Source organism: Aythya ferina (assembly GCF_964211825.1).
Source record: "Aythya ferina genome assembly, chromosome: 18".
Classification (NCBI taxonomy): domain Eukaryota; kingdom Metazoa; phylum Chordata; class Aves; order Anseriformes; family Anatidae; genus Aythya; species Aythya ferina.
Genome location: NC_140317.1, coordinates 1877511 through 1902705, shown reverse-complemented (window position 1 = coordinate 1902705; position 25195 = coordinate 1877511). Strand labels below are relative to the sequence as shown.

General features: G+C 43.1%; 1 protein-coding gene and 1 long non-coding RNA gene across 7 annotated transcripts in view; one reads left to right on the top strand and one right to left on the bottom strand.

The window, feature by feature from the left end:
• SHISA6 (shisa family member 6) overlaps nt 1–25195 on the top strand; it is a 260223-nt gene that overhangs the window by 76823 nt on the left and 158205 nt on the right. The gene's annotated exons all lie outside the window — the stretch shown is intronic.
• LOC311420669 lies at nt 5687–22042 on the bottom strand. Its single transcript, XR_014684462.1, has 3 exons — nt 21877–22042; nt 21605–21789; nt 5687–6477 (listed from the first exon to the last, which is right to left on the bottom strand). It is a non-coding gene; the product is annotated as an uncharacterized lncRNA (long non-coding RNA).

Sequence of the window (25195 nt, the reverse complement as noted above, 5' to 3'; positions counted from 1 at the left end):
GTGGGCTCCTTGGCTGGACTCCATCTGTGAGTAACCATCACAGTCACCACCTCATGTCACATCCTGGAGGTGTCATCTGGTAGGGTACCATGACCCAGAAGGGAGAACAGGAACATGAAACACCTCAGCTGCAACTGAGTTCTTCACTAAAGACAAATTCTAATTTAAAACAGTTTTAGTTTCCAGCACAACTTTGAATACTGATGTCTATAAAATGGGTTCCTTTGTGGGGAAAAGTGTGGGGTTTGGTGAAAGAATATGTTTTCTACATAGTTTTAAGAGGAAAAATACAGACTTTGCTTCCTGTAAAACTCTCTCAGCACAATCTTTTGATTTGTGAAGTTAATCTGGAAGAAATCCTCGGAAGTGAATTGAGGAGCTGCGACCTGCCTGGACTTTCCTTAGCTAAGAGCCATGTCTCTGGAGATTAGGTTTGGCTGGGCTGATAAATCCTGCTGAGATTTCTATGCAAGTGCCTTGTGGAGAGCAAAGCTCTTTGATTATCCTGTTGCTATTCGTCAAATGCAAAGGACCATGTAAAAAAAAAAAATTCATCCTTCAGAATTGCTATATTTTCCCTCTCCTTTTGATGTTTGAGAAGAAAATAGCCCCGTGAAGCAACTTGATTTCTTCAGAGCTATTAACAAATCTTCCAGGGTCCCAGGGTGACATAACAGGTCTGGTCTGACTCATTCCGTTTAACAGTGTCTCCTTCCAGCCAGAAATAGCTCTGTGTGCAGCCATAAAAAACGTGAATCAATTAATGTCTTTTATTAACTAGAAATGCAGATAAATCCCCTGAATTAGGCAAAGGCATTTTGCTGGCTGCTGTTCCTTCTCCCTCCCCATTCTCTGTATCTGGCTTCTTTTTTAAAAGATCTTTTTGGAAGTTGACTCCAGGTTCATGTGGACATTTTTGCAGCTGAATCTCAGACATTCTGGCTTGTAGAAAGATATGTCAGGGGGGTGGTGGATCCTGCTCCAGGAGATCATTAGCGTGCTGGGAGAATAAGGAATTTAAAAAGTGTCTTGGCCAGGGAGCACTAAGTTAAATAGGAGCGTAGGCTGGACTGGGAGAATGAGGCAGAGGTAATGGCTTCACATTGAGTATGTGGGTGTATAGTACATGGGGAACTCAATGAAAATGTATCCTATGCACATACGTTAGTGGTATTTATATTAAAGAAAGAAGCACGCTCTGGTCCTGGCTTAGCTGTGACTGCAGCCGCCTCCCTTGCTGTGATCCAATGAGCCAGATCTTAGCACCTATGTCCTGGGAGCTGAAGGATTTTCACTTTCTCTTCCACTCTGGCCAATGCATTGTGTTCCTGCATCCCATTGCCCCATGGCCACGCTGTGTCCCACTCCAGCAGGGACAGTCACCAGTGATCGCTCAGTTTCAGGAATTTCCCTTTGAACCCAGTGAGCACAAGCTCAAGAAGAAGCACAAGCTTGGGAATGCTCTTCTGAGTTCGGGCTGTACTTCTGGGTTTAGTATTCATCGTTTAATACTTAAAGGAGGCCTGAAAGTATCAGTCAGCATCCGTATTTTCATTGCATCTTCTTATGCAATAGTCAAACATCATCTCCAAGAGTTCGCAAGGGCATTTTAGCACCCATGCCTTTTGCTAAGCTCGATGCCAGTGACTGTCCATATATACACATAAGGCTTAGTCCAAAATCCTGCTTACTGCTATTTTTAAAGGGAGAGAAAAAACACCTTATCTAAATAATCTCTACATGAAAATAGGTATATGAGTCAGAACACACGTTGAGAAGCAGGAAGGAAAGGCTTTAAATAATAGGATTCATTCAGCTAAACCATCTAATCACCCCTGAAAGTGAAAGATTAGTTAAAACAAAGGACTTATTATCTAGGAAAGTAAAAAGGGAATCTGATTTTTTTTCACGTCCTCACACAGGGAGTACAGGGAGTCTGCGTTTCATTATATGCCAACCCAAAGGGCTTCAATAGCCCCCGCGGTGGAAACAGAACTACAACAATTTATGAATGCCTGCATAAATATCTCCCTGCACCATTGCTTCAGTTTAACCTGCTTGCCAGAATAACTGGAGAGGGAGCAGAAGAGAAAGCTCGATCCACACTTGTGTCTGGGAGCACATGAATAAAATCAGTGCAATCCTCAAAAAGTGGCTCATTGTAAGGATTTTAAATCAAATGCAAACAGGCTACACTGCACTGTGCATGGGCAGAAAGGGAAGTTCTAGGCAGGGGAATCTTTATAAAGGTTTTATGTTACTCCTTAAAAGAACAAAATACCTGCTGTGCGACAAAAATATGATAGTCAAGTAAAATTATTTTTAATTAAAAACAAACACTCAAACCTGACTATTGCTAATAGTTTGCTCTGTTTTAATAGATTGAATTTTCTCTCTGACCTTTTCATTCAAACTTGTGATTTAGTCTGGTACATTTTCAAATGATGAATATGAATTGCTTGAACCTTCCACGTTCATTTATAATCTGCCCATGCTAAAGATGTTACTGTAGCCTCTGATCTATGCTGACACTCAGTGGAAAAAACAGATTTTTTTTTTTTTCCTCAAGCATATGAACTTTGAGAACAGTGGGATGCTGTGTAACTGAGAGGTAGGAGGAAGGAAAGAGGAGAAAGAAAGATGATACTACTAACAATCTGTCTGCAGTGCTGAAATACAGCCTTCCTCTGCTTCAGTGTCTGAAAATTCCATATAGCTGTGCAAAAGCTAGTTTGATTACCCCCTTCACAGGTAGAGGAGCAGACACAGAGAAGTAAGGACATGTATCCACAGCTGTATAGCTCAGTGGTAGGGCTGGGACTGGAGACCTGCTTGACTTTCATGCACTGATACAAGATGAAGGCAAACAGCACAAAATATTATGGAGAAGAGGTGAACACCAATGGGGATATCAAGCTGCCAGTACCATCCATGTGCAACATCTTTTCCTTTGATTTGGTTGTTCAGCTTGCCAAATCAAGAGTTCCAGCAAGCAGCAAGCTGCATCCTTTTTTTTTTTTTTTTTTTTAACTTATGCGCCCTAACACTGCATTCAGAAAGAGATATTGTTGTAATTATTGTTACTGTTGTTCTTATTACTACTACTACTATTGTCACAAAGATAAGGATGCTGTCTCTTCTGGTTGGGCAGGTGGCAAGACATAGCTGAGAAAGTGGTATTTGGTTTGAGAAAATTCTGTTTCTTCTTCTTTCGGGGAAAGAGACAATTAATAGTCATACTTGCATTTAGTCAGTAGATCTGGATAACATCCACTTAATGTGTTAACAGAGTTAGCTAATAAGTATTCCACACTTCCACCAACTCAATTGAAAAGCCTTGGAGAACAGCAAGGTATAGGAAGCAGTCACTTGTAGTACCAGTGTTTGAGAGAGGGACAAACGGTTGTCCTGGCAGTGGTTGTCTGGTAAGTCTGATTTAATCCTCAGCACTCGCTTCATTATTACAAGCAGAAGTATCAATGACAGGGGTCATTAACCAGAATTTACAGAAAAAAAAAATGGTGGAAAACTGAGGTTCGTAAAGAAGGTAAAGAAAATCCTTAGAGGACAAAGAAAGAAGAGCTTCAGAGAGCAATTCCATCCACCAGATACATGCTCTGCTGATAAAATAGTAGATCTGTGGCACAACAAGGTGTAAATGCAGCATTTTCCCTCTCCTGGGGTAAAGAGCGGCCATAAAACCCATCAATACTTGAGACGTCTGCCCACCTCAAACTGTGATCAGAACCAGTCCTGCTCTGTCTTGATTTCGGTTAAATGTTGCTGAATATTTCAGTGTTGTGAAATCCTTCACACAATTAATTCAGATTGTCTTGGAGATGAGTGCTGACTGGGCAAGAGCAAAAACTGGGCAAAAGACTGCAATAATGATATACTGCAGCATTTCAGATAGCAGAAGGAGCAGTAACAGAGTGCTAAAAAGGGCCAGCATTTGCTCCCGTCTCTCCTCACTCTTCTATTAACCATCCCACAGTGAGCAGGCCACGTGTTAATTGCATCCACACCAAAGGCTAGGATCAAAAATTTGACTTTGGCGTCGTGACAGGGGTAAATAGTGAGGAAGTCTCCTTTCTCAGCATGCTTTCCCCACGCTTCAAAGGATCCTGGGAAAGCCTGGATTTCCTCAAGGAATTTTCTCTGGTGGATAGACAAGGTCCTTTGCCACGTAAAGGGAGAGGCAGGACCTGGCACTGGAGCTGCTGTGGGCAAGGCTTAGCCTTGGAGCAATTTTCCTCCCAACTGTAGGACTCTGAGGGTGCCTCAGGCATTTGGTTCAGATGCTAAAGCTGCTAAAGTGTCATCCCCTTCATGCCCTGTAGAAAGGCATGGCCTGGGCATCTGGCTGCCCTGGTAACACCAGGATCAGACGTGGATTTAGTGGAGAAGGCTACACCTGTAAGCCATTTGCCAAGTGTCTTCAACTTAGTAAGTGCACCTGTGCCCAAGAGCCTGGGCACAGTGCTGGAAAACTTCTGTTTTGTGTGGTTTCCAGCACAGAGCTGGGGCAAGAGCTGGGCAGGCAGATCACAATAGCTGCTGTCAGCAGGACTTCTGCTACCAGCAGAGCCATACCCTCTCCTGTGCAGCAGGGAAAAATTGCAATCAAAAAAAAGTCGATAAACCCTTTATTTGCTCCCAAGTGAGACAGCCATGTTCTCAGTGACAGTGTTGGGCAGATGAAGACCAGGAGAAGGCCAAGCAAAAGTGAGAACATACCATGTGTCTTGCACAGCGAGGGTGGTAGAAAACTTGTGTTTAGTGGTGCTGATGGGAATCTGGACCCCTCTTCATCCTAAAAATCTTTGCAGAAGATATCAGGAGCTCAAGTGGCACTCAGAAAAGCTTCTAAGCAAAACACAGTCTCCAGAACACTTGGAGAGATAATCAGCACCATTTCAGGGCAAAGGAAATGTCAATAGGGCTGAGGCCTTATGTCCTCCAGCTGTTTGACCCCTGTTCAGAAATAATATTTTGTGGAGAAGGCACCCAGCTCTTTAGTGACACAGAATAGGCCTTGTGGCTCACAGGGCAGAAAAGATTGAGTATCACTGATATAATTACAGAAGGGAAAGAAAAGCGGCAGCTTACAAATTGTAGTTAGCCTCTCATTAGTATGGTTGAGTGATGACTGTATAAATGAGTAGGGCTTATTTAACAATAAATGTCATTTTTAAATAGCATATAGAATGATACAGGCAAATGTAATCAGGAAGTACATTACATTAGGAAAAAAAAAAAAACATTTGGGCTGAAAAGAAGGAAAATAAAGATTTGCTGGTGGCTGCTGTAGGCGAAAGCAGTGTGGAAGCATTTAGAAAGATTTCTGCTATTTGGATTCTAGTGGTATCACTGGCAATCAGGGTGTTTGAATCCCCTAGACAGCGCTGGAATTGCTAGCCTTTAATCCAGTTTGATATAAGGAAAATTATTGGGGCTGCCCTATTTTAGTGGAGGGGAAAGGAAATGTGTAGTATTGATGTTGTAACCACCTTTGAGGGACCAAAGGGACTAAATAAGCATCATCCGGATGGGACTGCCAGAGTACCCCTGTGACTAGCCGGATGAGTGATGAGTCTGAGCTGAGGACCTGTGGCAGCAACCACACATGACGCAACAGTTCGAGCTGGAATTATATATCTAGTCCTCCTCCATGGGGCTTTGGCTAATTGGCATGAATGAGAGCTAAAGATGACATTAACAATTCCATGAGATGGCTAACAAAGACGTTCCACTTTATAGATTTCTCAGCTCAGTGTCACTTAGCTACGTGACTACCTGCAAAGCTGTACAGATGAAAATCCATCCTGAGTTGTACAGGAGTTGTAACACTCTGCATTAGGCTTTCAGCAGAACCTGCATTACCTGACTGTAGCCATGTGTTTAGTGAAACCTGTGAAAAAAAATCAGTAGTCATGTGCAATTTGGACCACAGGCAACAGCAGGACCTCATGGCTGGGCGATGCTGCAGAGGAGGATGGGCAGCTACAGAATTATATCCTTGGGGTGAGACAGGCATCCAAAGGCCTTCTGCCCTTCCTACAAGCAGTGTCTCAAGGCAAGACAACCTGCTCCCATGCATCCTGTATGAAAATATGAAAGAACAAAAGAAAACCCTTACACATAGCCCATACCCATCAGACACCATGCTTTGGTGTCTGAACCACACAAGCCCAACAGCAGAGCACAGCAGGACTTCAGCTCACCTCAAACAGCTTTTGAAGATGTAGTTGTGAAAGTCCATGTATGTACTCATTGGTGCACTCTGCATGAAGCACACTAGTGGCATGTGCTGGCCTTTATTTTGGATTGCAGGCACAACACAACTTACCGTACACACAAAGAGACTCACAGCACTGTTAAAGAAATCATTGTGTCCCCGGAGTTGGTCATGGCTTCACAGGTAGTGTGGGAGGTTCTTCTCCTTTATCTCATCTTCAGAAACATCAAATACCTAGGCTTAAAGGCAATAAATACAGTTGGGTCAAACCACTAACTTTTCTTAGACATTAGGTAACTCAAAGTGCAAAGAACATCTGGCTGCATTTTGAGAGCACTATTGAAAATTTTACAAGGTGCTTTTTAGTGACTCAGGAGCTGTCAGCATTTCACTTTAATTGAATTTAATGGCTAAATTAACATTATTTCTATTAATATCATAATTCAAAATGAGCAATAAGATGACAGCCAGGATAGTTTAAAAGCCAAGAGGCATGGAGGGCACTGCTGCATCAGGGTAAGGCAGCCTGGTCACCTGCATTCCCTTCTACTTCCACCTGGAGAAGATGCTGAAATGGGGCTATATATACATCGAATAGGGCACCCCATTCGATGCCAGCTGCCATCTTCACTGACAATTTAAGCAAAAGTTAGAAGAAGAGAATGAGCAGTAGCCTTAGTGACCTTCTTCTCTTGTAATTGAGGTTTTTCTGTTCTTTTATGAAACGACCAGCCTGGAAACTTGTAATTACTACTAACTTCCCTCAAAATGAAAAGAATTGCCAAACTAAAACCTTAGTCCTGCAAATATAATTACTGACTAAAAAAGTCCTAGAGAAGCCAGAATCATGAGGGTATGGGAAGTCCTGTCATCATCTGAAGACTTTCCTGGTGGTCTTACTTCCTTGATCTCACACAAAGAACCAGATAATTTTCACGCTTCCTTTTGATCCCTCAAAGATGGGGAAACTTTCACAACACCTTTATTTTGCAACAGAACAGTCATCCCCGGAACCTAAAGCAATTCTATTTGAGCTCTTCGTTCCCCCTCCCCCAACACCCAGTGTGGAAAAGGCAGGTTACTGCAGGAGGCTGGCAAAGCCCTTTGTTGGGCTGGCTGAGCATAAGAAGGGGCAATGAAAGCAGATAATGGCTAAAAACTTTTATTGCATGTTTAAATGCAAAGGAGAGATATCAGCAACCTTCAGCAGTGCTGGGAATTTGTGTGAACTGTCAATATTCAGCATGGGAACTCACATGTAGCTGGTTCCTGAAAACAAAATCTGAATCTAGAGTTTCCTTAAAGCCATCTGGATGTGCTCCTTGTTGACAGCAACGTGCTCCTTGTGGTCAGGGCATATCACCTCAGCTTTTAAAAGCAGCCATCATCAGACGCTTTCAGTCTCCATTGCAAAACCCAGCAAAGGTGCACAGAGTCTTGACCATGTCATTTTTTTCACCCCCAAATTGCTGCATTAAAAAAAGTCATGTTCCCAGTTCCTAGCAAGAATGACAGAACTGAGGTAACTCTGAGTTGGGCTCATTTACATGTACATATTCCAATTGAGATTTCATGCGATTGCACAGAGCTCTGGACTCATCATGAGCACAATATAGATGCTATATCTGATTGGGTACCTGCTCAGTATGTCATTAAGCTCTCCGTGTATTCATGGTGCCAGGCATGCTTTACTGCATATTGTCCATGGTCTGCACTGAATACAGAAATATCAGTTTCCTCATCACCTTTTCTAAGATGATCAGAGCATATTAATTCTGTCATGGTATTTTTCATTTCATTTTCTTTCACACCATTTTTAAGGGAAGGTGTGGTATATTTATTACAACCAGGTAGCTCTGCTCAGATTAAAGCCAAAGTGGTCAGTATAGACAATTTACTAATCCTAAATTAGATATTTTTACTCTCATGTACTCCTGACTCTTTTATCAAATAAGTTATCTTCACCAACTCCTTTCTGTATTCTGTCAAATATTGCAGTTCATGAACAAAATACTTCTGCTTGTAGCATTTTATAGCACTTGTATGCACAATCTCATTGCCTTCAGCTGTAGGTATGAGAGCAGAATGTTTCCGTAGCTCTGCTCCTGGAATTTCAGACCCATTTTACAGTTCAGTGGAACACTAAGAAGTAGTAGCAAAGGAGTGCCCTATAGTGCCCCTATAGAGCCCCTATAGTGCCCTACCCCACGTGCTCTTCAAACTGCAGGTCTTCAAACCCCTGCTTCAAAATAAAAAAGTGAAGTTATTAAAATACAGGCAAACCCTTTCCTTGCTATTTTTTACGTGGTAAATGATTAAACATCTTTCAGGGGAAATAATAACAATAATAAGTATGAATAAGAAAATTAAGAATGAGAATGAGAATGAGAATAAAAGAAGAAAATCAACCCTGAGGAATGCATTTAACATGGAGAGGTTTGGCCCAATGGATTCAAGTTTTCAAAGTCATTATTAATTGGAAACTGGTTCTAACAATAGAAAATGCTGGGAAAACTTACATTTAGACCTTGACCATCATGACTGGGGAAATAGGCTCTTCAAGTATTCTCATCTAGCACATAGAGAAGCGTGGGGCTATATGGAGTGGTTTCTCACAAATATTTTGTGCCATGGGTTGAATTTTGAACTGCAGTATTTCTCAGTCCATTATATTATTTGCTCTGAATGGCACTGAATTCTGTTTCTCCACATTTGGCTAATATATACGTGAACTGCATAGATTTCTTGCAAGTAGCAGGGATTTTTGAAGCACATGCAGCCGTAACTTGGCAGTATTGATACACTTTGTAAACTCTTTATCGAGGCCTGGGTGGTTCATTCTTTTGGAGTTGCAATCCTCCAAAAAAAAAAGTTTAAACCGTGACCTGAAAATACAGCTTAAAAACAAAATAAAAACATCCAAGAAGCTGAACCACTAGCCAAATGTGGGCTGGAAGGAGAACCTGAAAACAACCAGTTCTCAGGGTTGTATGAGACAAGGATGTATACAACAAACAAACAAAACCCATAAAACATGAGGTGGTGTAGCTGGTTAATACAGTGTGGTCAAGGCTCTGTGATAGGTCAAGCAGACCTCTCCCTGCTGGGTACATGCTTGCATGGTGTAGGATTCTTTTTTTTGAGGGGCAGGAGAGGTTGACTGGGTGAATCTTTTGGAGGATCCCTGGCTTGGCTACGTCTGACGGCAGCATTTATTTTTGTGTTGTCATAGCTTTTTGTGGCTCCAGTTGCATACCTGGGCATGGCTGTCTGTACCCTCTGTGATCTTATTTGACAACTTCCTTTAAGCTGGTAGAGACAAGGTAATTAAACCTGAATTCATTGCTAACCTATGCATCAAAATGCTGTCCTTGGATCCAGTTCTACTCCCCGAGGGTTACTTGAGATACTGCTTGAGTAGTCTGAATCATGATCTCGTCAGAGACAATAAGATGCTGAAGACAGTTCTTAAGTGCTTGGTTTAAGCTCCTGTCAGGGAATCCATCCAATGACATAACTAATACATTCTCAATTTACAGAGGCATCATTTTATTTAGTCTCAGAGTTAGCCTTGCTTCATAGTAATTTGGGGTCAACCCAATGTAAAATTGAGGAAAAACATATAGATGTCAAAATTATAGGATTGCAAAGGAGGTTGACAGTAATGAACAATCCCAGTTAGACCACATCAATTATTCAGAAATACATGTGTGCACACACTCACAAAAGGAATACAGCTTTCTGAATAAAACCACAAAGCCAGAAAACACGGGGAAGAAAACCAGTAAAATAGGAACAAGTTCAGAATTTTAAAATTCAAAATACACATTTGGAGGAAAAAAATATTTTTCATCTGAATCTAATTTTGCTGTTGGATGAAAAAATGCCTACTCATAGTGTTTCCTATATGATACATTATTTTATTACCCAGGCTACCAGTGAAGCCCTTCTCTAGAGAGGTTCAGCATACGCTGTTAGTTTACCCCAAATTCTCTCTTCTTGTGCAGACAGGGAGGAAAGGAGCTATCAGAAATACCAACATAGATTCAGTAAGTTTAGCTGTTAATGGTCTTCAAAGACAGACTATAAGTCTTTAACGGATTGGTCTGAAGTCAGTGGAGTTCACTTGACACAGAACAGATGAGGGGGAAAAGGCTAAGGAAAATCTCTGCTGTGCACCCACATGTGCATCTGCTTTACAATAAGTACTGGGCAATGGGCTACTTAATGGAGGAGTCACACATGAATTAAGATTCATGCCTGCTTTGTGGAGGACAAATGCATTTTTGCCTGCATGGGGTACAGTCCAGCTGATTTTATGTCCCATTCTCTGCTCAGGGAGCTATCACACTGACCCTATGTGAGTTTCTTTTGGTAAGAATGATTCAAAACCTAAAAAAGAAAAAAAAATAAAGAAATCTACAGGTCATGGCTATACTAGCTTTATTCTTGATGCCTAGTGAGGTTTGCACAGGGAAAGCTGCTGGTGACAGATGCTTCACAGCCATGTCAGAAAAGAATCCATGCAAGTGCAACACCGATGCTGCTCCACCAGTCATGTCCACTAATGACAGTGGCACTTGGCAGTGAAGCACCGTCACGGCCTTGGTGAGGAGACAATTCCACCTCCAGCAATTCCCATTTTGTCCAGTGAAGTGCAAGTGCTAAAACAAGATTTTGGAGGGTCTGGACTGGAGAAAAAAGTGCCATATCCCCACCCCATACAGTTAACTGAATGCACCTTACTGTCTTCTCTTGAAAGGATAGTAAGGGGCAGCTTGAGAATGCTGTAGGTCACCAGGTAGAGTCCTCTGGAGCACTCTAATGGTCTCCAGTATTTTAAGAGAATCAATTTTCAGTTGAAAATCTTAATTAAAATAACAGGAATAAAGCCATGGCTGGGCGTGACTTGCACAGGAGGATATCCCTAGCTGGCACTTCTTTGTGTTCCAGTAGTTCAGCATGAATTGCAAAGCAGCTCATAGCCTCTCCAGAAGGGGAAATATCTCAGGAGACTTCCCATTGCTGTTCTCTGTTTTGGGTGATATCATAGCATGCCAACACAGGAGCAGACAAATTATTACTGTTATTCCAGTTTGCACAAGAGCAAGAGGTATTTCAGAAAGCTTCTCTCAATTCCAGACTTCCCAGCTGTGCCAGTTTACTGCCTGTGTCAGTGGTCAACAGTGTTCACAGATCAATAGCGGAATATTTTATCTATTCACAACAGAAAGCTTAGGAGATATTCCTCAAAAGAAACCAGAATGGCTGATCACTGTACTTATTTAAATAAGGCATTGTTTGTAATTATTGTTACCGTAGATTAACGGTACTTCAGTAGGATCTACAGAGTCCAAGTAAGATCAGTGTAGTATAGCTGCAGTAAAAAATAGTTGTTTCCCAAAACACTGACAATTTAAATATAGATGACAAAGTGTTATTACACCCAATGTAAACGTGGCCATCTGAAGCCCTAAGAATCTGAATTGCCAAAAATAAGGCATGTGGTCTAAGTTCAGACATGCCTGTGTCTGATAAATGAGCTTGGAAGTGCCTATTTCTCTGCACTACAACCAGAGAACCTTAAATTACTGCTTTAGATTGGACTCCTCATTGTCAGAAAGGCAACGTGGGCAGAGAAGTGCTTCCCAGATGGCCCATTTTAGTCACCCACACCTCTGATTCAGACTCAGCTTCTCACCCCATCTCCAGGTCACTAGCTCACTGTCCTGACCTGTAATACTAAATATACGACAGCGCCCTGAGACGTTCAGGGACAAGCTGTACCCGGACGGAACCTCCACAGCCACCAGCTCCTCTCCGGGGCTCCTCGCACATGGACAATGTGACCAGTTACATTTGGACACACTCCCCAGCTGAACCTGACCTCTGATCAGGTCTGTCGAACACAGTGGGATAATTATAACTAATAACAGGACTATAATTATTGTTATTATCATATTACTAGTGTTACTTCTTGTTCCATCATACAATTTTCATCTTATTATTATGCTACTTATGATTTGGTCATTATTCATATAATAAAGCCAGATGCTCTGACTTGCTTCAGAGCTTCATCCTGCTGGATGTTGTAGTGTCCCCTGTGAAAAGTCAGTCCTCACCCTGAAGCACTTAAAAATCTAATTAGAAAAGACATAGCATTATCTTCATCTATCAGCAGCTTCAGTAGTGAATCTGTGCTTTTCAGGACAACCAAGGTCACTTTAGTAGACTTGCTGAAGAATTGTTTGGACTCTCAATGTTTGTGATGCCTGTGCCAGTGCCAGCTCCTACATAGCTCTAGAAGCAACCGTATTTCAACCTTGCTTTGCTAATTCATCTCAAACCACATATGTGCAGACCTGCCTCACTTATTTTTTTATGCTATACACATTATCTCCTCAAGAGATGTATGATTTCACATAGAAAAAAAAAAAAATTAAAAAATCCCAAGCAGCAAATAAATGGCTTCATCCACTGCTGGGGAAGGAAGGCTGCTGGTGGTACCACGGTTGCTGAGAACGGCTGGAGCATGGGGCGATGCAAAGCCACCCATGGGCATTTCATGTCCAGGTGGAGGCCTGTTATGAGCAATGTCTCTCAGGGGTCTGTCTTGGGACTGGTGCTTTTCAATATCTTCATGAATGATATAGACGATGAGGTTGAGTGCACCCTCAGCAAGTTTGCAGATGACACAAAGCTGCTGCGGTTGATACCAAAGAAGGAAGGAATGCCATCCAAAGGGACCTGGACAGGCCAGAGAAGTGGGCCCACATGAACCTAATGAGGTTCAACCAGTCTAAGTTGAACCTCAGTTAAACCAGTGCAACCAGTGCTGCACCTGGGGCGGGACAATCCTGGGTATGATCACAGGCTGGAAGGAGAACTCACTGAGAGCAGCCCTGCAGAGAAGGACTTGGGGGTTCTGATGGATGAAAGGCTTGACATGATCCAGCAGTGCCTGCGGCCCAGAAGGCCAACAAAAAAAGTGTGACCAGCAGGTTGAGGGAGGTGATTATCCCCCTCTACTCTGCACTGGTGAGGGCCCACTTGGAGTCTTGCATCCAGGTCTGGGGCCCCCAGCACAAGAAGGATGTGGGGCTGTTAGAGCAGGTCCAGAGGAGGGCCACAAAGATGATCAAGGAGCTGGAGCACCTATCCTATGAAGAAAGGCTGAGAGAGCTGGGGGTGTTCAACATGAAGAAGAGAAGGCTCCAGGGTGTCCTCATCGCAGCCTTTCAACACTTAAAGGGGAATTATAAAAAGGATGGAGGAGAACTCTCTACTTGGGTTGATAACAATATGGCAAAGGAGAGTGGTCTTAAACTAAAAGAGGACAGATATAGATTAGATTTTAGGAAGAAACTCTTCACTGTAAGGGTGGTGAGGCACTGGAACACGTTGCCCAGAGAAGTTGTGGATTCCCATCCCTGGAGGTGTTCAAGGCCAGGCTGGATGGGGCCTTGGCCAACGTGATCTAGTGGGTGGCCTGTGGCAGGGGTTTGGAACTGGGTAATCTTTAAGGTCCCTTCTAACCTGAACCATGCTATGATTCTATGATCCCTCCCAGCAAGGGTTCCCCCTGCAATGAAGATGCAGAAAACTCCTAGGCCCCCTTTTTCATTTCTCCACATCTAGATTTAATAAATCCAATGTGGCTAGAACACCAAAATTAGAGCCTTTGTTTATTTTGCTGCTTTCCATCTTTTCAAAAAGGTCAAATGTTTAAAATGATGTATGAGCCATGAGCTACAATGCTTATTTATGGCTCTTGCAATGCTTTCCCCAGAACTGGGAAACAGTGGACATTCGCAATCAATTAGACTTCTCTGAACAGCCCTGTCCCTGGTTTCATTAGGAGGTTGTCACAAAGTTATTTCAAAACCTTGCTCAAGTAAATTGGCTGCAAGCAGAGACTGCTCAGTCTGCTGCTGCCTGACACTCAGCTCCAAGGAGCAAAGCTACAGAAAGGATTTGTTTCACCTCAATATTAAATTGTGACATGCAGTAAGACTGCTAAAACACCATCTATGAGAAATCTGTGATTACTGCTGAAAGTATCACATGTAAATACCTGCTGCATGGCTTTGCAATGTGAGGACCTGATGGAAGACTGTAAAAAGGGTATCGTTCAGTTGTAATGTCACTTACAGCTTACCTTTTGGGACAAAATATGCTGATCTGGCAATATTGATATTCCAGCACATCACTCTGGTGTGAGATTCTGTTAACCCTATTCCTGATTTTTTCCCACTGAGGTCAGCAATGCCATTGCTACTAGTTTCAGTGAGAGAAGAATTAGGCTGAAGTTTTCAAACATTCCATCTAATTCTAAATCCCAACCCTTTTGGAGGACAACTAGTGTATAGAGAAGCTGTTTGCATTCTAATGAAACACAGAATGAATTAGGGCTCCCTGAAATCCATATACATTCTAAAATTCTGCCCCTTCCTATTGCAGCAGAATCCCTTGGAGAGTGACAACATTTTTAACCAGTTAAGCAAAAAATAATGAATGAAAAAAATAATGAATGAAAAAAAAATAGCTGAAACAGAAATTTTGAGGATTTAAAAAACATCCATATATTTAAAGGTTGTTTGTTTGTTTCTTTTTGAATGAACTTGAAGTGTATTATGAAATGCATTTGGTATGTGTATGCTGAGAGATACATGTACACTTTTTAAATTTTGATCAAAGTAACCTCCTCAAAATATTCCACAAGTGTTTTAAAATGTCAGTCAACTAGGTCAGAAACTTGGTCCTTCAAAAATGAAAATTCAGAAAATTTTGTTGGCCTGTAGCTCCAAAGGCCAACAGCGATATCCTGAGAACAGCTGCCAGCTGCCAGGTTTGCTATCTGGGTCATCCATCTGCAGTGACACATTTCAGAATGTCAGCTTTTTGACATTGTTGGTAAAACCCTGGGAGGAGTTTGAGCACATCTCTGCAGTCCAGGTTCCAATCCTTCTCGGAGCATGATGGGGATTAGGTGCTCCTGGGACAGGTGTAGATGGACAATCAGAACCCACTACCAAGAGATACTTCTTCATAAACCCCTACCTTTCCCTTTGCTGTGGAAAGTCATTCCTCTTTTGATTGCTGGGGTAGCAGTGAATGTCCATCAACTGGTTTTAATTTGATATTAAATCTTGCTCTTCTCTAAATTCCTCCTTGCAAAGAGGGCATTTCATGTAATCTTGCAAAGAGTGCATTTCATGTAATCTTTCTGTCAGTTCTCCAAAATTCATTTTCCTGTATTTCAGGGAGGGGGAAAAAACAAACAAATAAACAAACTAAAACTAAAAATAAAAATTTGGTGGGGACTTGATAAGAAGACAGGAACCAGACTGTTACTTGGTTTCTTGGTTTCCCTTTGCAGTCAGAGGAAGAATGTTTATTTCTCCTGCCTCAGGACTATTATTTTAACAATGAAAATTTTAGCTGATGAAAATTGAAATGGCCCTTCTATGTGAAAACTCCATTTTTTCTTACATAGGGAAAACACATCTGAATTGATCATACTGAGAAATCTTTAGCTTCCTATGGAGAGATGCAGGCCAGCTGAGTCAGAATTCCTACAGGTTTTCAAGTTTCTCCATTCAGCATTTCCAGAGGAGCAGATTACCTAATTCTGCCCCTCCTTCAGAAATGGATCTGGCACAGGCCACTGTCCTCCCATTATGCCAGTTCTGACTGTCCTACATGGAAGCGAACAGATTCTTGGAAGCAAGCAAGGTTGTAGAGCTTGTCAGTGGGTGATGCTCTTCAAACTCCTTTCCCTAGAGTTTCTGTAAGTGCCTCCTTGCCCAGGCCTGGGAAGATGGAGCAGCCAAGACCGTGATATTTGCCTGTTCTACAGCTGTTCAAAAGCCCCAGCCTTACTGAAGTTTGAGGGTTGGCTTAGGATGGTACACAGGCAGATGTGAAAGATCAAGTTACCGAGTAACAAAGAGTGAATCTTCTTCCCCTAAAATTAGGGGAAGATTTGCCAGTAACTCCATCTGTACTCTGTCTGTCTTCCAGGCAATCTTCTGGATTCTCCTAGAGAGGTTTTAGAGAATATGGCCCATGAAGTGAAGTTGTCTTTGTAAGAGAAGTCAGGGCATGCCAAGAAGTGTTTGCTGCTTGACATTTGCTCCTTATTTCTCCATTCACTTTAGCACTCAAGGGAGTGAGGTCGTCTCACTTAACCTGTGCCATCCAGAAGTCACCCAGACTCCTCACTAGTCACTGAGAGTAAACTGCCTCAAATAACTGTACAAAATGCACAGAGTGAACTGTTTGCAGGAATCTCAGGGCACAACTGTGGCAGCAGCCATACAATAAATGTCTCTTCATGTCCCAGTCAGACCTGCCATGAGACTTGAAGGAGGGATGGTAAGTTTTGTCGTTTCCTAGGTGCATTATGTACTGTATGCATGGCTGGAGCCTCAAAACTCAATCAATGTGTTCCTACCAAATGTGTTCCTGTAACACTGCTCATGAAAGTGCCCTGCTTTCTTATTTTGAAATTGTTGTTCTGGCCCCACTTTCACACCAAAATACCTGCTGGTCCTAGTCAGAATCAAATGTCCTGAAATGCCCTGTCTTCACATCTGTGTCTTCCTGCAGGTATGTAGGCTATGTCCAGATAAAGCTGCTCAGAGCTGGAGGGCAGTGACCAGTTACTAGCTTATCCACTGTTCCCTACTTGCTATAGGCAAATGTGGCTTGTTGGACTTCAGAAAAAGTCTGCTTGTGCCAGACATTCTCAGTCTCACCACAGACCTGCGTGTTGCCCGTTGTACAACCCAGGAGAGGGAATGGGTCTGGCTGGCTGGGATAGAGCCCCTGATGGGAAGGTACCTGGAGGCTCCCACATTACAGTTAGCAATCAAAGTGGCGGATGGACTTGTAGCAGCAGAACTAGGTAACAAAGTGGTATTTGCCAGGGTAACTAGATAGGTGGGTGGATGGAGGGATGAACCAGCATCCCATCTCCCTGTAACTTCCATATGTCTGCTGTGCTTGCTGATGGGAACACAAGGCACAGCAAATATCCCTTGTCCAGATCTAAGAAAGGAGATGATGTACTCAGCTCCTACAGATTTCACAAGACCAGGAGCCTCAAGGGCTCTGTAAGTTACAGAATCTGCACTTTGTGGCAGCTTTTGCTGCAGGAGATCTTTTATGCAACCCAATGGCATGTGAGTCTTACATGCTGCAGTGAGCAGAAGATCCTTCAGCAGGTCCACATGAAACAACAGATGAGATCTCCTTGGATCTTCTTTCTCTACCAGTATGACCACAAGCACCCATTTTCTGCATTTCCCAGGGTTAGCAAGAGTATTCAGTAACACACTGGCAGCACTGAAACTGTCTATACCTTCTCTTTTAGTTTCTTGTCTTTCACTTAGGGTGAATGCCTCAGTGAAAGTGCCCCAGATCCAACAGAGTCATGTGGCTCAGGCTTTTTTTGCTGTTATTGCTGCTTTCAAGTGGAAAATTGATATAATAGCAGTTCTTTCTCAACACACAGCAGTCTGCACATTTGTACAATGTTCTTTGAGGACGATCAGCATCCACTGGCATAGAAAAGTGACAGATGCTGTCTGCAAATAATGAGCTGAAGCCGTTTCCTTTAGAAGGGAACTTAAGCAAAGTCCCTTTGAGTCTGAAAAGCCAGTGAGGTTCCAATGTGGCATCAGAAGCTGCTCATAAGCCTCTGCCGGAATGGACATATTCTGTTAGCTCCTATGGCATAATTATGTTTAAACTGTTTCTCTTATACAGACTCCTCTGGAGAGAGAAAACAACCAATTACTTATTTACTGAGTATTTTCTACCAGGGACAAGCATGAGAAAGAATGAAGCTTATGGCTTCTTGTTTTGATCCCTGCAGTGATCCAAATATCATCTGCATGAGTTACAGTGTCAAGGTGCAGCTGTACGATGCCTAACCACATGGTACATTTATCACGTGCCTTTGTGATCCTCATCTTTTCTCTTTCCATCTCACATGAAAATCATTTTAATCATCTAGGCCATTAAGGAGTCTCACACTTGTGACACTGAAAGAAGACCACAGAGATGTTCCCTCCTGAGACATTGATTCTGTCTCTGCTTAGTGTTTTCATCTAATGCAGACACTGCCATGTGCCAGGGGCGGCTTTTCCAGATGTAGCAGTATCAGGTATTGGAAGTCATCCCATTACTTCCTAGTGCTACAAGGAGTAAGTCCAAATTACTGAAAAAAACGAAGGACTCAAAGCTTCACAGACAGACATTTTCAAAACGTGTTAGTGAAACAGATGCACCGATTTCCTTTAAGTCTGAAAATCCACTTTCTTTCGATCATAAAGCATATATTTCACAGTTTCATAATTTGTGGTATTGCCATAGTCCCAAATCCTGATAGCAGAATCAGATATTTTGCTCTGTGAGCCTTTAGCTCTTGAGGTCTCTGAAAGAGAGAGACAGTACTTGTAGTACCAAGCGCTTTCCGTGTTTATGTAAATAACTGAAATTACCAAAAGTTACCAAATGCCTGGGGTTTCTTCACAGCAAAGCTAGCTCTTGATTTGCTATCAGTCTTATTAGAGGGTTTGGAAAAATCTATAAGAATTGATTTTCTTCTAGCATGACCTGTTCTCATGAGCTCCTTTACTAGTGGAAGTCCAAGCAAATCCAAAGTATGAAGCTGTACTTTACCACACATTAGATGGTATGAATAATGGAAGCTGCATGGCACGGCTTAATAAATCAGCACACAAACAGATCAAAATAATGAGATACCATCCTTTAAGGAAGGAAGTAGAGCTAAGGCACAACCTCAGTCTTAATTCTCATTTTCTAATGTATAGAATCATAGATTTTAGGTTGGAAAAGATCATCAAGTCCAACTGTTAACTTTTTATTTCTAAAAGTATAATTTCCAAAACTTCCTGTGGTATTTCTCCCAGGATTCATCTTGTGGCATTTCTCCCTGGATTCATTTTACCTCTTTACCTTTCATCTCTCTACGCTTTTCTTTCTGAGCATCTATCAATGAAAAACATGTGGCCTCATTTAGAAATGTGCGATGTTATGGTAAATTAATCAATACCAACATTGTTCATAGATTCTATAGATAAAACAAATTAAAAAAAAAAAAAAAAGGAATCGTGTATTCTCTTAGAATAGTAATTCCCTCTGGACTACAGCTTAGTAGATGACCTGATCCTACAGACAGCAATAGCAGTGGGTTTGAGCAGTTGTAAAGAGCAAGTACTTTTGATCTGTGAATGAATGCGGAGGTGTGTAAGGCACTAGCAAACTACAGAACTGCCCTTCCTGTCTGCTGCCTCTCCTGGCTTCCCCCTTCTCCTGAAATCCCCAGTGACTGCTGCAGAATCCATCTGTAGCACTGAGACTGGTCACTTATAAATGACAAATCAAATGAGAGCTCTGCTCACAGAACATTGTATTAACATAAGCTGCAGTCTGGTTGCATTTAAAATCTTCCAGCTCTGGACCTGAATGCTGAACATCCTTTTTATTCAGATTTGGGTGGTTGTTTTTTGTTAGCTTGAGTTCTGCATTGTTCAAGGAACTGTACCCTGTGAGTCGGAAAACCCTGTCATAAAAAAGATAATCATATAGTGATAGGAAAGGACAATAATACTGCGGAGCCTAAAAGGAAAAATATCCCCAGTCCCAGACAGACACACCAGGTAAAATTCATCTTGCTGCCCCAGCTGTTGGGTAGTTAGTTGCTTGAGTTGGGTAGGCAGCCTATATGGTTGATGGGGAAAAATGAGCACTTCTGAGAAAGAAATAATGCCATCCTGGGTCTAGAGTTGCTGAGGTGAAAACACTGTCTCATTCAATAGAGACACAGCTGTGAGCACTAAGGAACTGACAAGTAAATACAAAAGAAAAAAAAAAAAAAAAAAAGGAAAGAAATGACCATAACAAGGTGAGGTTTCAACTGTCATCACATAGAAGTGCTGGAATGGAGACAGACTCCAGGTCTTGAGAACAGCATCCAACTCCTTAAATATAAAGCTATTTTCCTCTTCCTGCAATCTCTGTTATTATCCTCCTTCATTTTTTTGTCACAAATGAAAAAGATATCTCATAGCCACAGCTAACCCTAGAACCACAAGGACAGAGAAGGGCATCCAAGAAAAGGGTATTTTGTGCCCATAGAGTCAGACAATGCCTTCCAGAGCAGCTGTGTGGAGTCCTTAGGACCTGGACACACAGCTCATACGTTTTCCCTAGAAGAAAACCATATGAACCCGTTTGAAAATAGAATCAGGCTGATGCAGAGACAGAAGACTGTTCAACATTTATTTTGGTGGTAGAAAGGAGCAGAAACTTTGGTTAAGGTTGCAAGGAGGTCAGCAGGGCATGGGTAACCAGCTACAAGGCACCCTTGTAGGCAGACAGCCAGATCAAAATCCTGGAGGAGAATTCTGCTGCTGCAGATGGAAGGTCAAAGGAGGAGCTGCAGAAGCCTGTGGAGCTCTGAGAAAAGGCTCTGAGGACATGGCAGGGGATGAGGGCTTAGCCACAGCCTTTGGCATGGAGAATGTGACACAGTGCATTGTCTTGTTTTGTTGTTATCTCTATTTTTATGTTTCTAAAGAAAGGCTTGGGGACCAGGCAGCAGCAGTGCTGTCACGGGAAGCATGGTTTTCCTTCTCCATCTCTGCACAGTTTCACAGATGTACGAGCAAAAGGGAACCTTGGGAAGGTGCTTCCCATGGGAAAAGCTGGTGAGCCCCCTCTGGGGGCTGGCTCTCCCTGCACTGCCCTTCCTCCTTGGGGCTGTGGCACTGAGAGAGAGGGGCTTGGTGCTTTCAGCCACCAGCAGGCCGAGGACCTCCTTTCTGGTGGGTCTCCAAGTGAACATGTCCTGCTGCTGCCCCCCATCCCTCCTCCCCCCGTTAAGGTGCCTCTCAGACTCTTAAATCGGTTCCCAGAGGACCATCCGTGCTCAGGGACAATTTGAGGTCACCGCCTCCATCTGCAAAGATCTGGCTTCCAGATTCGGGGAGGTGGATGGGTCACAGGCCCGGGAGTATCCCCAAGGGCTCCTGGAGCAGGGAAGGGAGCTGGCGAGCTGGCAGTGAGCACCCAATGTGCAAACCCGAGGGCATTTGTGCTGAGACAAAAAACAGCATGAAGAGGCAGACAAAATGGTGAGGGTTACATTGCCCAGCACCCCCAGCTCTCCTGCCAGCGCCCCTGCCCACACCGGCCTCAGCATTGCTCCGTGCCCACACGCTGCAGCCAGCCCCGTGCCGCTGCCTTCCCTGCCTGCAGCGCTTGCCCTGCCTGTGCGGAGGCCTCGTTCTGCCTAATTGCACGGAGAAGAACGAATGTGAAATGCTGTCTTACCTTGCGCACCACCTGCTTTGTTAGTCGTGCAGCAGAGCCTGAGGGAAGCAGAGGGTTTGGATGTTTGGGCCCTTCAGGCAGCTCTGGCGTCCTGATGCTCCCTGCAGCACTGCCACAGCTTCTCTGCCTCTGTGCAGCAGGTTTCAGGCACACAGCAAATGCGTTTGCTGGACAGAGTCCACCATCTAGAAAACACAGTCACCGTGAGCAACATCAGAGCAGCACAGGTGATGCTAGGACAAGCAGGGTTTCTCCCTAGGCATAAAACCCACCCGATCCAGGCTCCTTTGCTTGCTCCTCATTATCTTGTGTCTGACTGCAGCAGAGCCCTTGTAAGACTGCTGCCAGAACAGCTGGTTGCCAGCGATGTACGGAGTGATCGATATGTTTGGCTTTTCATGTTCATCCATCGTGTGAATCTGCTTTCATGCTTTCATTATGTGAACGAGGATTGAAGGCAGCTCTGAACTTTGCTCTCGTGCCATTTACTGCCTTTGGCCTGAATCCAGAGTCCACACAGCTCCCTGCTGCTCACCTGGCTCTCTACAAAGCAGGGTTAATTACTCCTACTCCTCCCCATCACCAAAAAATAAATAAAAGTGCCGGTTTTAGAATCTGAGAAATCTGCCCAGTGCAGCCAGGCAATCTCCTCCACAGACAGACAAGGCTCTGGAGTGAAAGCCAGAGGAAAAACAGAGCTCCCAGTTTATTTACTACCTCCTGGCACACATCCATGCCCAGCTTTTTTTATACCACTTCCCGGGCTTTGCAGCCTGGAGAACAAGACGCAGCTTTGCCTTAGCTATCAACACACCAGTGGCTACCAGCAGCATTTCTTGCTGCTCCAGCAACAGCGCACCCAGGACCCTGCTGTGCTGAGATTTGTATCTGCATGTGTGCAGCTCATGGCTGTAAAGACAATTTGCAATCTGTAAATACAGGAGAGAGTGTGTGTGTGTGTGTGTGTGTGTGTGGTGGGGTGGCTAAGAGACTTTATTTAATCCACGCAGCATTGCAAAAAGTGCTTTTATGGGTTTCTGAGCTATCATGGGGAGGAAAGCTGATGGCAGAGGGATATTTCTGAGCAGGGAAATCTGTGGAGGTTTCTGGATAATGGAAGGAGAGAAAGGCTGTTCTGGGGGTACTGATGGACAAGGACCAGTTTTCCTAGATGTAGCCCAAGGACCAGAGCAAGCAGTGCTTTAGAAAAAGCCTTCAATCCCTGGGATGAGTAATTTTTCTTTAACCCTTTTCTCCTTTTGGCAGAAGGGAAAATACAATCCTAATGCTTTTTAACACTAGAATGCAATTCTAAAAGGGTTTTAGGAACAATTAAAACAAACAAACCACAAAACAAAACAAAAACTCCCAAATGTAAAGCCAGTTTCATTAAGGACCTGACTCTAGCCTTTCCCCAGAACAGGCAGTCTTGGGTACTGGTCCTGCTAGAAGTGTAACCTCCATCTAGCCACTGGTCAAGTTTTCCAGGCTTTCCACCATGTCCCCTTCAAACTGTCACCCAAAGGGTTTTTCCTGCTTTGAAGAAGCCTGCTTTCCCTTTGGAAGCATTAGAGGAATAATGGGGCTCCCACCTGTCCACCCTCCTCTCCACCTTCCTCTCTTTTGGTTCTCAGGGCTGCCCAGATGTCCATGCTGCCTGTGATGGTGCAGAAAGGGTCAGTGCCATCAGGTGACAGTCCCAAATGGCAAAAGGTCCTCACTTCTGTGCCACATTCCCCAAATGGTCATGAGAAGTAGTAGAGGGAGTTATTTTTGTACTACTCACGTTAATTATTCCAAGTCAAGATGGCAAAGACACAGCATTTTATGGTGGACTTTTTAATTGGGTTGTGATTGAGGTTAACAACGTAACATTCAAATCAGTTACCATAATAAACAAAATAAAGAGTCAGGGGGCTGGAAGGAAACAAAGCTAATTAAAATAATCAGCTTGACTTTGATGGGAACTGGCCTGGATCCTGCAGCACATGTTGAGGCTCAATGCTGTAAGCACCATCCACAGCCTGGCCGTGGGTGTGTGTTGCATTAGCAGGAACAGTGACAGAGCCAAAGCGCAGGAAGGCGCATTCACGTGTCAGCTTGCTTCTTGCACTGTTTTCATTCCCTTGCATTTACTTCTTTACCAGGAACAAGGAAAAAATAGCCCTGAAGCTCTTTTCAAAGAGTCTCAGACAGCATCTAAGTGATGTATCTGCTGTCTTGTAAGAGCAGCCTCCAGGCCAAGTTAGGTGGTCAAGTATGGCCAAAGACCATGCACCCTGTTGCCCTCCAGAGCATCTTTGCAGTGACCTGGAGGTGACCCAGAGGGAAACTGCACATGGAATGGCCCATGGACATCTGCCTTCATCCATCCTGCCTGGCCTTGAAATCACAGAATCACAGAATGGCTCGGGTTGGAAGGGACCTCAAAGATCATCCAGTTCCAACCCCCTGCCACAGGCAGGGATGCCACCCACTAGATCAGGTTGGCCAAGGCCTTGTCCAACCTTGTCTTGAACACCTCCAGGGATGGGGCATCCACAGCCTCTCTGGGCAACCTGTTCCAGTGCCTCACCACCCTCTGAGTGAAGAATTTCTGCCTAACCTCTAATCTAAATCTCGCCTCTTTTAGTTTAAAACCATTCCCCCTTGTACTGTCATTGTCTGATGAAGCAAAAAGTTGCTCTCTATCTTTTTTATAAGCCCCCTCCTGCACAACAGCAGCTGTAACATCCACCGAGGCCTTGGTAGTGTGCCTCGCCTTGACAGCCATTATTAGGGCAATGTAGAGCATTCTTAAGAACTAGTCCAAAAACATTAACATATTTATTAGTAATGCCCTAATTTGAAGGGATACTGAGTTCTCTTAGGTATGAGTAGTTCTTAATTATAATGCAACAGGAAAATACATTAGGGAATAGAATCAAACTTTCAATTAATGTCATTTTTATCCAGGAACACTAGTTGAGTTTTTTTTTTTTTTTCTCTTTTTTTGATCTCTCTCTTTTTTTTTTCTTTTTTTTTCTTTTTTTCCTGTAACAAGGATGTGAAAACATTTGCTAATTTCCAGCTATTATAGTTACTTCTATGAAATAATGTGATCTCCTATTTGCTTATAAGAAAACATTTTCTGTATTCACTCTGACTCTGAGCTGCTCTATGTGTATAAGTAAATTGAGATGCAGACTGCCTGCACATGTAAAGAGGAGTCTTTTCTTATGCAGAATAGCAACACATTTTACCAGTCCCATGGTGAATATCTAGCATTATTTCTGGGGTTTATTTAACCTAGTCACTAATATCAGTGTGCATGAGTCTTAGCATTGTGGCTGAGCAAAAAGCCAAGTGTTGTCTCTTGCTGACTGTTACACAAATATTTTGTTCAGTCTTTGAAATGCTCACCTCACTTCTTGTTCCAAATATTTTACTTTCAATTTCATTTTCAGTCTCAAAGCAAAAAGTCCTTGAAATAAAAGAGTCTTCAGGTGCCAGGCATGAATTGCATATCACTGAAAATTAATTGAATCATCCACTTCCAGACTCACTTGGTGGTGGGCTTGGTTTTCTTTGTGATCTGTGAACATTTTGTTC